Genomic DNA, 12,332 nt, shown 5'->3' on the forward strand with positions numbered 1-12,332 from the left:
CGTGTTAAATGAATAATTTACACAGAAGAGCGCTCCTTATTTATTTAATACGGCTGGATCTGACTGAGTGGGCAGCCTGCGTCCCCAACTGCCGAAACACTGGCTAAACGAGCTCGCTTCGCTTAATGGAGGTCCAAAGCGACAGGCATTTAGAGCGAGCAAGGGGGTGCATAAGAGAGAGTTTGTAGCTAGTGTGTATATGTATGCTTCTGAAACGGGCCATGCAGAGCCGCGGCTAAATGTACTTTGTCGTCACACCATGTTACATTTTTTACCTTGATGCAGACAGATCATTTGAGACCCTTCACATGATGCTTCCAGGAATTTATAGAACAGCACACACTCTGACGAACGCGTGGAAAAAATACTATGGACATTTATGGAGCCCCAAATGTGTCACTGTTAAATAAATAAGGCATTAAGAAATAAAGGTAGCACTCAATGACAACCGTGATTAATAAAGGGTAAAATAAATGTCAATTTAACATTAGTTTATGGTTATTTCACTCTTAACAAGCAATGAAATGCTTTATAAACCATTTAATAAGCAGTTGTTTATTGTTTATAATACTTTATCATTTCTTTGAATGGCCATCATAAAGTTGCAGCTGATGTTTAGAAACCGTTGTTTAATAAATGTGTATAAAGCATTTCATTATAATTTAACAGTTAACTGTTTAACTATAAATGTACCATTTATTAATGATGGTTATTATTAAGTGTGTCAATATAGTATTATTATTAATAATGATAATAATAATAATAATTATTATTATTATTATTATTATACAATAATTCAAATAGTACACAATGACAATGGTCCTTTATTTTTAAAATGCCTTTTTTTCTAGTGTATTTTTATTTCATAATTGCTTTTTTCACAATGATATTACGTCATAATATCAAGTGTCATGACAGTGGAGTTGTCACCAGGGACCGTCCACTTTCCACATTTCAGCTAATCATATCTGTTCTTATCCTCCCAGCCAGCTAGCTGATTTTATAATGTCTTTAGCTTTTGTAATAATGATTTGAGTTTTGAATCATTAATAAAGTTATATGTATGTTTAAATATTAATTAACTTTATTCTGATTATTCATATGATTACTAATGATGTCTTGTTTATCTTTTTGTCTTTTAGGTATTTTGACACTTTAGGACTCCATATCATTTGCATAGCTAATCAGTTATACAGTTTGCCTTGAGATTGTTGTTTTTCTCTATTTTTTTAACAATTGTATTTTAAGGTTTGTTGTTTGATGTCTTTACAGGGGTTGTGTGGAGAGGCGGGGACAGGACCACATCCCGGGCACCATCCAGAAGAAGGAGGAGCGAGGGAGCAGCTGAGGAGGAAGGATCATCCAATCGGTAAACACTTCTTTGGTTGGACATCAGTTACTTTTAAGATGAGATACACTAATGGATCCTACGCTGGTAAATTAAAGTGTCCCAGCAGCAGAACTACAAGAACAGATACCTAAAAAAAACTAGGAGTCATACATGCATAATGAACACCAGCTATATTCAAGTGAAGCATGAGCAAAATGAAAAAAATGTACTAAATATGCAAACATATATTTTTTAAAATTGTACTTGTTTCAAAAGTTGCTCTTTGATGGATGAATTTGGAAGTGGGTCAAGTTCTTTGGTAGCAGTGTTTTCTGTCATTATGTTCACAAGATTTACTGGATTAGAGACAGCAGCAGTCATGAGAGTGGAGGAATGTGTTTGTTTGTCCTGAAACAAAGGCAAGATGAGTGAATGTCACTCCTTTTCAATAATTAAGCATCAGTCCTCGTGCTCTAGTGCTAGAGAGGGGAAAAACGACTGCTCCGACCAATCGGGTTATAACCAAAAACCTCCAGATCCTCTCTCTGACATCTGGGTTTGTCTGCCTCCTCCTCCTCCTCTTGTTCATCTTCTCCTTGCTGTGGACAGAGGCAGCCCCACTCAGCAGGAACGATACATCGCCACAGTTCCCTTGTGTTTGTGTGTGTGAGTGTGTGTGTCTCCCAGGAGAATGAAATCCCACAGCTCACAGTGACCTCATTATAAAAATAGCTCATCTATCCAGCCATTACACTTCCCTCCATTTCCCCTCTCCTCCGCAATCTCTTCGATATACCGTGGTCCTCTCCACCTTCCACTTTCCCCTCTCTGGCTCCTCATCAGTGTTGTGCTGGACTTAACGTGAGATTAAAAGCTTACGCAAGTCCTTGTAATGCCAAGGTTTCCCCTGCACCTGTCATTACCAATCTGCCCGTAATCTGGGATCATAAGATGTCTTTTAATCATGAAACGTCTCTGAGTAACATTAAAGACGGTGTTTGCATGCTGTGGCGGTTGTTCCACCATTGTTCTCTCCTGTCTTGTACCTGGTCCACTGCCTCTCTTCACCTCTTCTGCTAGTGGAGCGAAATCCCCCCATTAGACTGAACAGCACTCACGTCTGTTTAATTTAACAACAGCATCAGTGATCATTACGGTCCAAGGCTGGCTTTGATCCTGCCAGACAGTGTTTCCTACAGTTTTAATAACCCAACAAAGACACCTTAGCAGATGTTGAATTTATGGACAAAGACAAAGACAGACAGACAGACAGGAGGGAAGGATCCACCAAATCTTTAGGAATGAGAAAAAAAACTAATTTCTTAAGACTTTAATTAGGCAGAAAAATGTGACTGAGCTCATGGTGGTTTTTATTCAGTAAAGCACTGTTTTACATTCACAGTAATACACATAGTCACCCCTGGGAGCTGTTTATACAGGCGCTGCACTGTTGGCTGCTGAGCCACTCCACTGGAGCAGCTCAGGGTACTGATGACCGGCAGAAATTATAATAAAAATTCTAATGATTATGTTTCACAGTTTTCAAAGTATGCAATATGCAATCACAGTAATCAGACGGCTGGAGGAGTGTATTGAATGTGATTTTGGGGGGCATGAAATACCAAGAAACTTAATTTATTTTTCACAGAATCTTTGTAATCTAGAGAACAGAATAAAAAAGTAGAGATGCGCCGGTCGATTGGCCAGACATCAGAAAGCAGATGGTTTTCAGTATGATCTGATAATCGGCCAATCAGTGTTAGATATATCCAGTTCTTTTTTGGTCAAATTCACACATGTAGCCTGCTTGTCCAACAGGACCGTTTCTGTTATTTACCTGATTTATGTGCCCTTGTTGCATTTCAGCTCAGTTTGAGAGTCTTTACTGCGTTTTGCGATTGCGTTTTCTAACCCCTCTCCCTCCCCTCTGCTTCTTGTCTGTGTGTTTTACAGACATAGAGCAGAGCAGAGACAGGGATATGACTTCGGTAAATGATAAGGTGTGTTGTTAGATCAATCTGTTGCACTTGTATTCTTTTGAGAAAGTTAAGTAGCCCACGGTTATGAATGTAAAATATTCAGATAGTAATGAGAATAAGATAGATAATAAAGGCTTTTAGGTCAACAGGAGATGAATGCTACAGTAAAAATAAATAAAAGTCAGGATTCAAACCCTGTGATGTCCCCTGTCATATTGGAGTATTGGTTTCTTGAGACTTTTTAATACTGAGCAGGTAGAACCAAAGCAAATAGGTAGGACTGAAAATCAGTTTACCATGAGCGAGGACAATAAGAAAAAAATGCTAGACTCAAAATGATTCTAGCATTTTTGTAAAAAAAAAAAAAAAGGATTGTAAACCAATTACAGACTGTGTCATTGTCACGCCCCTGAACCTGTAATTCATTGTCATTTCATCTTCCCCATATTTGTTACGTTTTTCAGTCCATGAACTGGCTTGAAAATGACTGAACAATGCCATCTTTAGGCGGTATGTCACTTTTAAGGTAGACTGGAAAATTCCAATAAGAAGCTGTGAATCGGGGGTTAACTTCATCTGTTGCAGTCTGGTGGAAATCTCTGCTGCGTCTTGCCAAGTCTTCTATTATATTAGTGTATGGTTCCAGTGCGGCCATAGTGTAGATTCATTGACTTGAACTGTTGGTGGTCACACAAATCAGACAAACTAAATATCAAAATCAAGTTCGGCCCGTGGCCCGGTTTTTCATTTCCCTTTTTTTGATCTGAGCATAAAAGAAAAAACAAACCAATTTTGGATTCCCAATTGAATATTTAAAAAACAAATGATACACGGATTCAGGATCATCTGATAGTGTGATAAAATTACTGTATTCATAATTCACTCACTCAAATTAATTTAGAGGCAAGTTGTGTTCAGATTGTCTTCGGTCCTGCATAAAGAAATATAGCCCAACATGTCCATGTGAATGGACCAGTACTGTACTGCTAAACTGCAGCAAAAAAGTTGAATCAGCCTGAACCTCTGCCGCACCGCAGCACAACATTATGTGGTAAAGCGCTGCATTGGCCAGTATGATACATGCAAGTGTACATTCCACGTACATTACTTTTAGATGTGAATGCTTTAGTTCTACTTTACTTCATGATTGTCATGACGAAATGTAAAATAGTTAAAGCTTTGAAAATTTTCCGATCCGTAAAATCCTGTCTGTCAGTATTATATGGCATTCCTGGATTCTATTTCAGCTCTCATTGTTACCTGACACATGTAAATGTCACAGTATTTAACATTTTCCTTTCAAATCTGTATTACTACTGTTATGTTTTGGTACACAGCTGAGACCCAGTAATAGGCTTAAAGGAACCATATTTTAGCTTTACTCAGTAGGTGATTCTAAATGCCAGGTACTTTGGGGGTGCCAGCAGATTTGCAGATTGTGGTTGGTAAAATGAATGCCTCATTCATTGTCAAATTAATAATGGATCACATTGCATGCAATGCAGCACACTGAAAAATTATTCCATATCATTAAATTGGTTTGACGCACTGTTTGAGCAGCTTGTTCTAGCCCCAGCAGTGGCCCGGGTTCTCCATCAGCATACAGTATTAACTTGTATGTAATGTTTGCAGTAACAATGTCGGCGCCAATTCTTCCTTTGTTGTTTTTCCCACAAAAGCGTAGAGTATCCAAAACGTCACACGCACATCTTTTCTGTCTGAGGTGCTGAGTCTGAAAGATAGATACTTTCTCTTCCACAAGGACTCTCCACACTGTAGAATGCTCAGTGTCAAAAAAAAGGTTAGGGATCAAAACAATGTCTCTATACTAGGGCTGGGTGATATACAGTATCAATATTATACAATTAGTGTGATATGAGATATGGCCTTAGCTTTTGGATAGGGTTATATTTTGATATGGCATGTGTTGCTTTTTCCTGGTTATAAAGAGTGCATTACAGTAAAGTGATGCCTTTGATGATGCATTGTCATCAAAAATGTCATGGTGTTAATATTTTCAGAAAGTACCAATAGTCATCCCTACAATATTTTGGAAGCATTGATATCGAGGTATTAAGCATTCAAAATATCCAGATATATATTGTGTATCGTGATATAGTCTAAAATACCCCAGCCCTACCCTGGGCTGCAAACAGTGTACTCTTTCTAAATAAATAAAAGAAAAGCTGTTTTTGTGCCCGTCCGCTCACTCTTGCTTTGCCTCATATTCTATCACTGTCCCTCTCCATCTTCTTTGCCTCCTCGATCAGTGGGGGTTCTTTATCCAGTTTCCACAGTTATTTCACTTGTTCCACCATTACCTGGGGTTAGTGACCGGGGAAACAATGCCTCTTCCGGTTTTGTTTGCCCAGTGGCAGACGCACTTGCTTCGTGCTGTAATCGACCTTCATTTTTGCATAAAAATCATATTATTATATCATAGTAAAAGGGAGGGTTATAGGGAACCAATCTAAATGTGGATGGTGTCATTTTTCTATAGCCATTACACTGTAACATCAATATTTACTTAGTTACGATAATAAGCAAAAAAAAACTTTTTTCCAGTTTAAATTAGAAGTGCAGATTGTTAAGTTCTTGTAGTGGAAAAGGACAATAAGTTTTAAGTCCTAATATTTATGACTGCTGTTCTGTTGCCACGTCACATTAAATTGAGCTTAAGTGATAAGTGATTTAAAAGATAATACAATAAGTTTCAAGTCAGCCTGCTGTCTGATGACATCATATTTTTGCTTGGACAGTGTAAGCGTACTTGTTTGTGTTCACCTCTCCTTTGTAACATTACCTTTTGACCTGCATTTCGAGCAGGTTATTCCCCCCAGACAGGCCATCTTATGTTAAATAAGAACAAGCCGTCCCACTCTGACCTGCTTTCAGAAGCCCAGGCTCACCTCAACAGGAGAACTGTTGGAATCATCTGCATATTCTTTTGATCTTGCACCGGGTCTCTAGTAGCACGTCATTAAGGAAGTTTGCACGACGTAACTTCTTCTTCTCATCATGGCTGAAACTCCACCACGTGCCCCCTTCTTTGCTATTGCCCTTCACTCCATGGCAGCTCCTTCAAAGTCCTCTACCCTGCTAGCGCCCTTCGCTTCAAAGACGCCCTTAGTTGGGTTGAAAGCCAAAACCACTCTTGTCTGTCCTTCACCGCTAAGCTGACATGTTTGTGTCTGTGTTGTGTTGCCCTTGGGGTGGGTTACCTCCACCCCCACCCCCTCTATCTCATCTCTTCTCCTCCCCACCTTGCTGTTTATCTGTCTCTGGGCTCGTCACGTCCCTGAACCTGCTCTAATTAGCATCCCACACAACACTGTTTATTTACTCAGGTACCGACAGAAGGGGAGGGAGGTGAGAATGAAAGAGAGAGTCTGAAAAAGTGAGAAAGAGACAGAGAAAGCTGGGAAGAGGAAGAGAGAGAGGGAGGGCTGGGAACAGGAAGAGAGGGAGAAGTGATTCAGAGAATCAAAGAGCTATGAGACTCTCTGGTAGCGGATGCAGGGGGTAATGATAGTTAGAAAAAGACATGATGCAGAAAAGTCAAGAAAGTGAGAGACAGAGAACTTTCCCGCCTCTCCACGCCTCCTCTCTGCCTTTTCCTGCGTTTCATCTGAGATGCCGAGTGCCTAAAATTAGCAAGCTGGCAGCTTCCTTCCTTCCAGGGCCCCCATTAAAGTTCTCCCATTGCGACGAGTGATCATTAAGGTGGGACTAGGAACGCAGGTGTTTTCTTAGTGTCCCAGTCGAGGTTGCAGTGGCATCACTTTTCCTAGGAAGGGCCAAGTTCTTTGCAATGCTTATCTGTGGGAGTGTTTGTGTGTCTGAACAGGTTTTCTACTTGTATTTGTGTATCAGTGCATTACAGCGTGCACTGCACATCTGTCAGTAGGGATGGAGAGAGGGCAGGAGGACAGAGCTGGTTTAAAACGGACCTGTTGTTTGCCTCTGCAGGCTGAGCAGGTTTCAGCATCTTTGTGTTCCTCAGAGATTACCTGATTAAAAAAAGTAATGTATGTCTGAATGTACAAATCCTGTATGCAATGTTCAGCCTGTTATGTCGTGGCCATGATCCCTGATACAAATATCTCCTAATGTCTACTTTCATACCTCCTCATTATTGATGGATTGTCTGTAATGGAAAGTCACAAGACTTGTTATGTCACTTTCCAAATGGAACATAATCTGTTCAAAGCATACCGAGGCCTTTAGGTCATTCGGACGGCTTTTGTGCTAGTTTACACGTTCTTTTCTTGTTTCTTTTTTTATTGTTAGGTGCCACAGATCTTTACGTGCCCTTCGACATTTCAAGCACTGTGGTCCACGGTCTAACCAAGCTCCATGCTTGTGGCTCCTTGTTGATGATTGACAGATATAATCAGCTGGTGGCCACGCAGAATTTGTATTCTGCATTTCTTGTCCAGCTGTAATGGGAACATGGTCTTGATATTAGGGTTATGCCTGCCGGGGCCCCGACACACCTGGCTGAAGGTAGGCCTTTGGCAAATGTTGGTGAACGTCTGTGGCCCTAGTTGTTGTGGTGTGTTTGTAGGCACTAGTCGTCCCTTGTCATCTGCTTTTTAGACAACACTGTATCCATGATTTCACCCATGTAGTGCAGTTTATTTGTTTTTTGCCTTGATTAGAAGTGGCTCTATTTGTGAGAGTGCTGTGAAAATAGTAGGCAGACGAGTCAGTTGGCTGTCAGCTGTAGTCTGTTCGATATGTTCAAGTGCAGCTTTTTGGCCAAAACACAGGCGATGTGAGACAACGCAACAGTTGCCGCTGGTTCTTTGATGATGGTGTGGTGTGTCTGGGCCCCTCACACTCTGGAAGTCTGCTGGTTGAGGTGCAGTTCTGAAGATAGCTGATTGTTGAGTGTCTTTCCCAGGTCAGATACTGATGCTTTGGGTTGGTAGCTAGCCTAACCTAATTACCCGAAGCCTCACTATTTGGTAATTTGGAGAAGTGTCTGTGGTTTACAACTTGGCGATGAGAGTTTAAATGCTTCCTCACTGGTAGACAGGGATACATTGTATGTCCTATTATGTCATTCATCCACCAGTATCCCTTTTTTCATGTGTGTTATCTACTTCTGTAACTATTTTACCAGCATGTTGTCATCCCCGTCTTGTTCCTGTTGGTCACCCAGCAAAATCTACTTGCAGCAACATCCTGACTTCAGTGACCCTGCACATTTCTGAAACAAAATATCTGACACTGCCAGTGCTTTTTCACAGACTTGAATTTAGCAGAGTGGCATTTAAAATTGCTCATCCTTATGTGCTGTCACACCGAGTGATGGCCTTCTGCTGTTTACAAACCAAAGAACTAACTCATCACTGAATTTGGTCTGCAACAGTTCTGATGATGGGAATTTGAGGAATATTGCAACTTTCAATTGACATTTGTTTCTGACACATTCTCAAACACACATCTGTTGTCACCTCCCTGCTTTGACAGCCCTCACCCCCCTCTCAGAGTCTTTTGCTCCTCCATCTCTCTTCCATTTTTCCACCACTCTTTAGTGCTGTTTGACCTATTCACAAGGGTCCAAATGTCACGGCAGAGGGAAAGGTCAGGTAAAGGTTTAGTGTCGAGCAAAGTCTGGATGGCTAACACAGCGCTGGCTGCCTAACACTTGAGACCTTGAACACACACACACGCTGGGGCACACTGCTGTCACCTCCAGTTCACGTCAGTGCCACTCAGCTCTGAGCCAGCAGCCATGTTGTCCATGAGCATGTGACTGTGTGTTTGTGCGTGCAGTCATATGCTCATTTGCTTCATCTGTGAGCATGGATGATTGAAGATGTTACGGCTTCTCAGAGATGACACATGGCCTTGTAGGACATCGGGTCAAAGGTCATTGGTTGTCAGAGGTTTACAGCATCCTGCCTTCAAAGAGTACTGCCTCATTTTTTATTGAGGTTCCAGCTTGTCTATAGTGAGCACCAAACTGGAATTCCTTAAACCAATTAGGGCCTTTCCTTGGAATATTTATACTTAGAAACAGCTGCAAATGAAAGTGATAAGTGAGTTTTCTCGTTTGTAAGAGTAAGTAAATGAACGAGTCTCAGTTCAGCGTATTCTCTAAGAGGAACGACAGGTTAGCAGTGGGATTTCTGTATCGATTCATCTATATCCACATGCAGGGCAGAGCAGCGGGATCCTAATTGGAATGGATTTCTCCCTTGCATTGATTTGCTCAGGTGACAGTGGATGACATACGGTTGTGTGTTTGTGCGCTTGCCATGAATACCATATGGTGCCGTAATGTTCTCACTTGCAACACCTTTAACTGTTTTTTGTCCGGTGAAAAGGTAAAAGGAGCAGCTGGATGTTACCGTGTGTGTGTGTGTGTGTGTGTGTGTGTGTGTGTGTGTGTGTGTGTGTGTGTGTGTGTGTGTGTGTGTGTGTGTGTGTGTGTGCGCACACATGCACCTTCTCCTCCCACTCCTTGGCTCTCTCGTTCAGAGGAGCTCTGAGATGAAACAAGGAGCACTGCAAACACTGATTTCATTTTCCACATGACCGCCTTCGCTCCAGACCCTAGCTCCCCCCCACACACACACATACACACATGTACACCTTAGCCTTGAGAGCAAAGATGAGCAGTTAGCATGCATGCAGGAAGAAGCAATCGAGCACAGATAAAGCTTAAGTTCACTCAGGAGTAAAAAACAAATGGAATGATCTGATTTCCTCTTGGACTGGATGAGTCACAGAATGGTCCTTTATTGGACCTGTCTAACTCTCTCAGGGTCACTAATCCCACATGCTGTGTACATGTGTTTGTATGTGTGTATATGTGAGAGAGAGAGGGAGGAGGTTGGAGAAAGATGGCCGCTGGACATGGCTTCTCACAGCCGGCTGGCCCCGACCCCCCGTGATCTGTCCTCTTATCTAGCCCAGATCCTGGCCTTTCATCTGGGCTAAAACCTGGGGGAGCTTGGCCTCTGCTGGGTTTTTATCCCTCCCTCCCACACGCACACTCACACATGCACACACACACTTCATTCCAGACCCCCTCCATCTCCGGGCTCTATCTTTGTGTCCCAGATGAGCATTGCTCTCACCTACAAGGGAGATAACAGAGCTCACACTCCTCTGCTCCCTGCTCTGCTCCCCTCAAAACACCTCAGATATGATTTTTTTTTTTAGAACTCACCAAAAGAGAAAAAGAATCTACCTCCCATTCCGCTTTCTATTCTGTCAACAAACACCATCCACAGACTGTCATTTTCATATGTGAAGGTTTTTTAAAAGCTTACCTTTTTCTTGTAAACAGGGGAGGTTGTCTTGTGTTTGGACCCTGGCCAAGGTCTGCAGACTGGACTGAGAGCAAAATGCTGGACTCTGCAGTTTGAACAGTAGTTGGCCAAAAGCGAGACAAAATGGAATCAGAGAATGCATCAGGGATGCTACCAAAACACAGCACTCTGCCTGTTTTGACATTTCACAGAGCAGTGCTTTCACCTCGCACTAAATTGCATTACGGGCGAACAATAAGCAGGTTGTTTTGGCTGGTTAGTCAATCGGCCTTGGCTGGACCACCTCTACATGTGACCCAGGTCCGGGCTCGAGAGTGTGAGTTGCGTGTGTAGCTTGTGCAGTCCACATCATACCATTTCATTCCATTCCAGGTGGATGCCTGGCCCGTCCCCACACTGCCCTCCTGCTCAACCCTGACCTGCTTCCAGCATAAACAGCAGATCCTCACCTCTCACCCCGCTGGCTTTACCTGATAATCTGTCTCTGTGGATAACCCCCCACCCTTTTTTTCTTCTTTTTCCCCCTCACTCTCTCACATTCTCTCCAGAAACCAGGTTTTTGCATCAACTAGCCGCGACCTCTGACCTCAGTCAGATTAGAGTGGTTGCTGTTTCAAATCCAGCAGCAGATTTGAGTAGCATCTGTGAGCCCCCTGTACATTTCTCCATCTGTGCAGCCGTGTGACACCACCTGAGACAAAGCCAGTCAGATCTCACTAACAATTGGACACAGGTTTGCAGGTGAGGGCATTTTCAAGCCCTGAGACAGTACCTTGGTTAATGGGCAAATTCAGCTGAGCACTGTGGGCCAATATTAGGTGGGTTGCTGTGGCTTTTAAAAGTATTAAAGGAAAAGTTCAACCAAAAATGAAAAATTCAGTCATCATCTCCTCCGCTCCAGAAATGTTTTGTGGTCTACGAAATGTCACCTGACTTTCCATCAGCATAGGGGGAAGGAGATAACTATTTTTGGCTAAACGTATCCTTTAAGACCACTTAAGACCAAATATCCATTAGGACCTACAGGATTTAAAGAACATGTTTATCTTCCAAAAAATAAAACTGCACAGATCGGTTTGTGTAATTCATTTTTTGTATTTTTCATTCACTGAAAACATCTGATGGATCAAATTAAACGTTATGGCAGGCAACCCTGCCCTAGATACCCTGCCTAGATCTTCATTAGAGGCAAATTCAGTTGATGGGACATGACTTCCTAAGGCACACAACTGTGGCCCACAATTCACAGTGCTTTGGACCAAAATCCAAGCCATGAAGTCTTATGAACTCTCCATAGACCTCTGCCATCAAATTGTGTTGAAACATTTACCAACATTGGCATGGGTAAGCTTTCAATGTTCCTTAGAGCACATAAGTGTGAAACTACCAAGAAGTTCCAGAGAAGAAAGCGTAATCACAAAGGTGAAGAACAACTCTCACCTCTAGGACAGTGTTTCAGCAGTCCTGTACAACATGCATCGAGTTTTGCATTTAAAGGACTCTGACAGCAAGAGGAAAAGGATTCCCTCGTCTGATTAAAAATAACTTTAATGACCAAAATACTTAGATCCACGAGATCTACAAAGCCTTCAATAACAAATCTTGTAGCATTTTTGAAACACTATTAAAGTGGTCCAGGTTAAAGAAGAGAAGAGTGGTTGAAGAGACTAATGATGACAGGGCAAGTTGACTGTCCCTGATACATCAACAAGTGAATAAAGCCTTCCTCCTCTT

At 42.0% G+C, this 12,332-nt stretch overlaps 1 protein-coding gene across 2 annotated transcripts in view; it reads left to right on the forward strand.

Moving 5' to 3' along the window:
* Window positions 1-12,332, forward strand: part of znf438 (zinc finger protein 438) — a 52,066-nt gene that overhangs the window by 31,326 nt on the left and 8,408 nt on the right. For both annotated transcript variants that reach the window (XM_084340508.1, XM_084340509.1), the window contains exon 2: window positions 1,273-1,369. The gene's annotated coding sequence lies outside the window, so the exon portion shown is untranslated. The remainder of the gene's footprint in view (window positions 1-1,272; window positions 1,370-12,332) is intronic.

The sequence above is a fragment of the Pagrus pagrus genome, assembly GCF_965226575.1.
Source record: "Pagrus pagrus genome assembly, chromosome: 20".
NCBI classification, from domain to species: Eukaryota; Metazoa; Chordata; class Actinopteri; order Spariformes; family Sparidae; genus Pagrus; species Pagrus pagrus.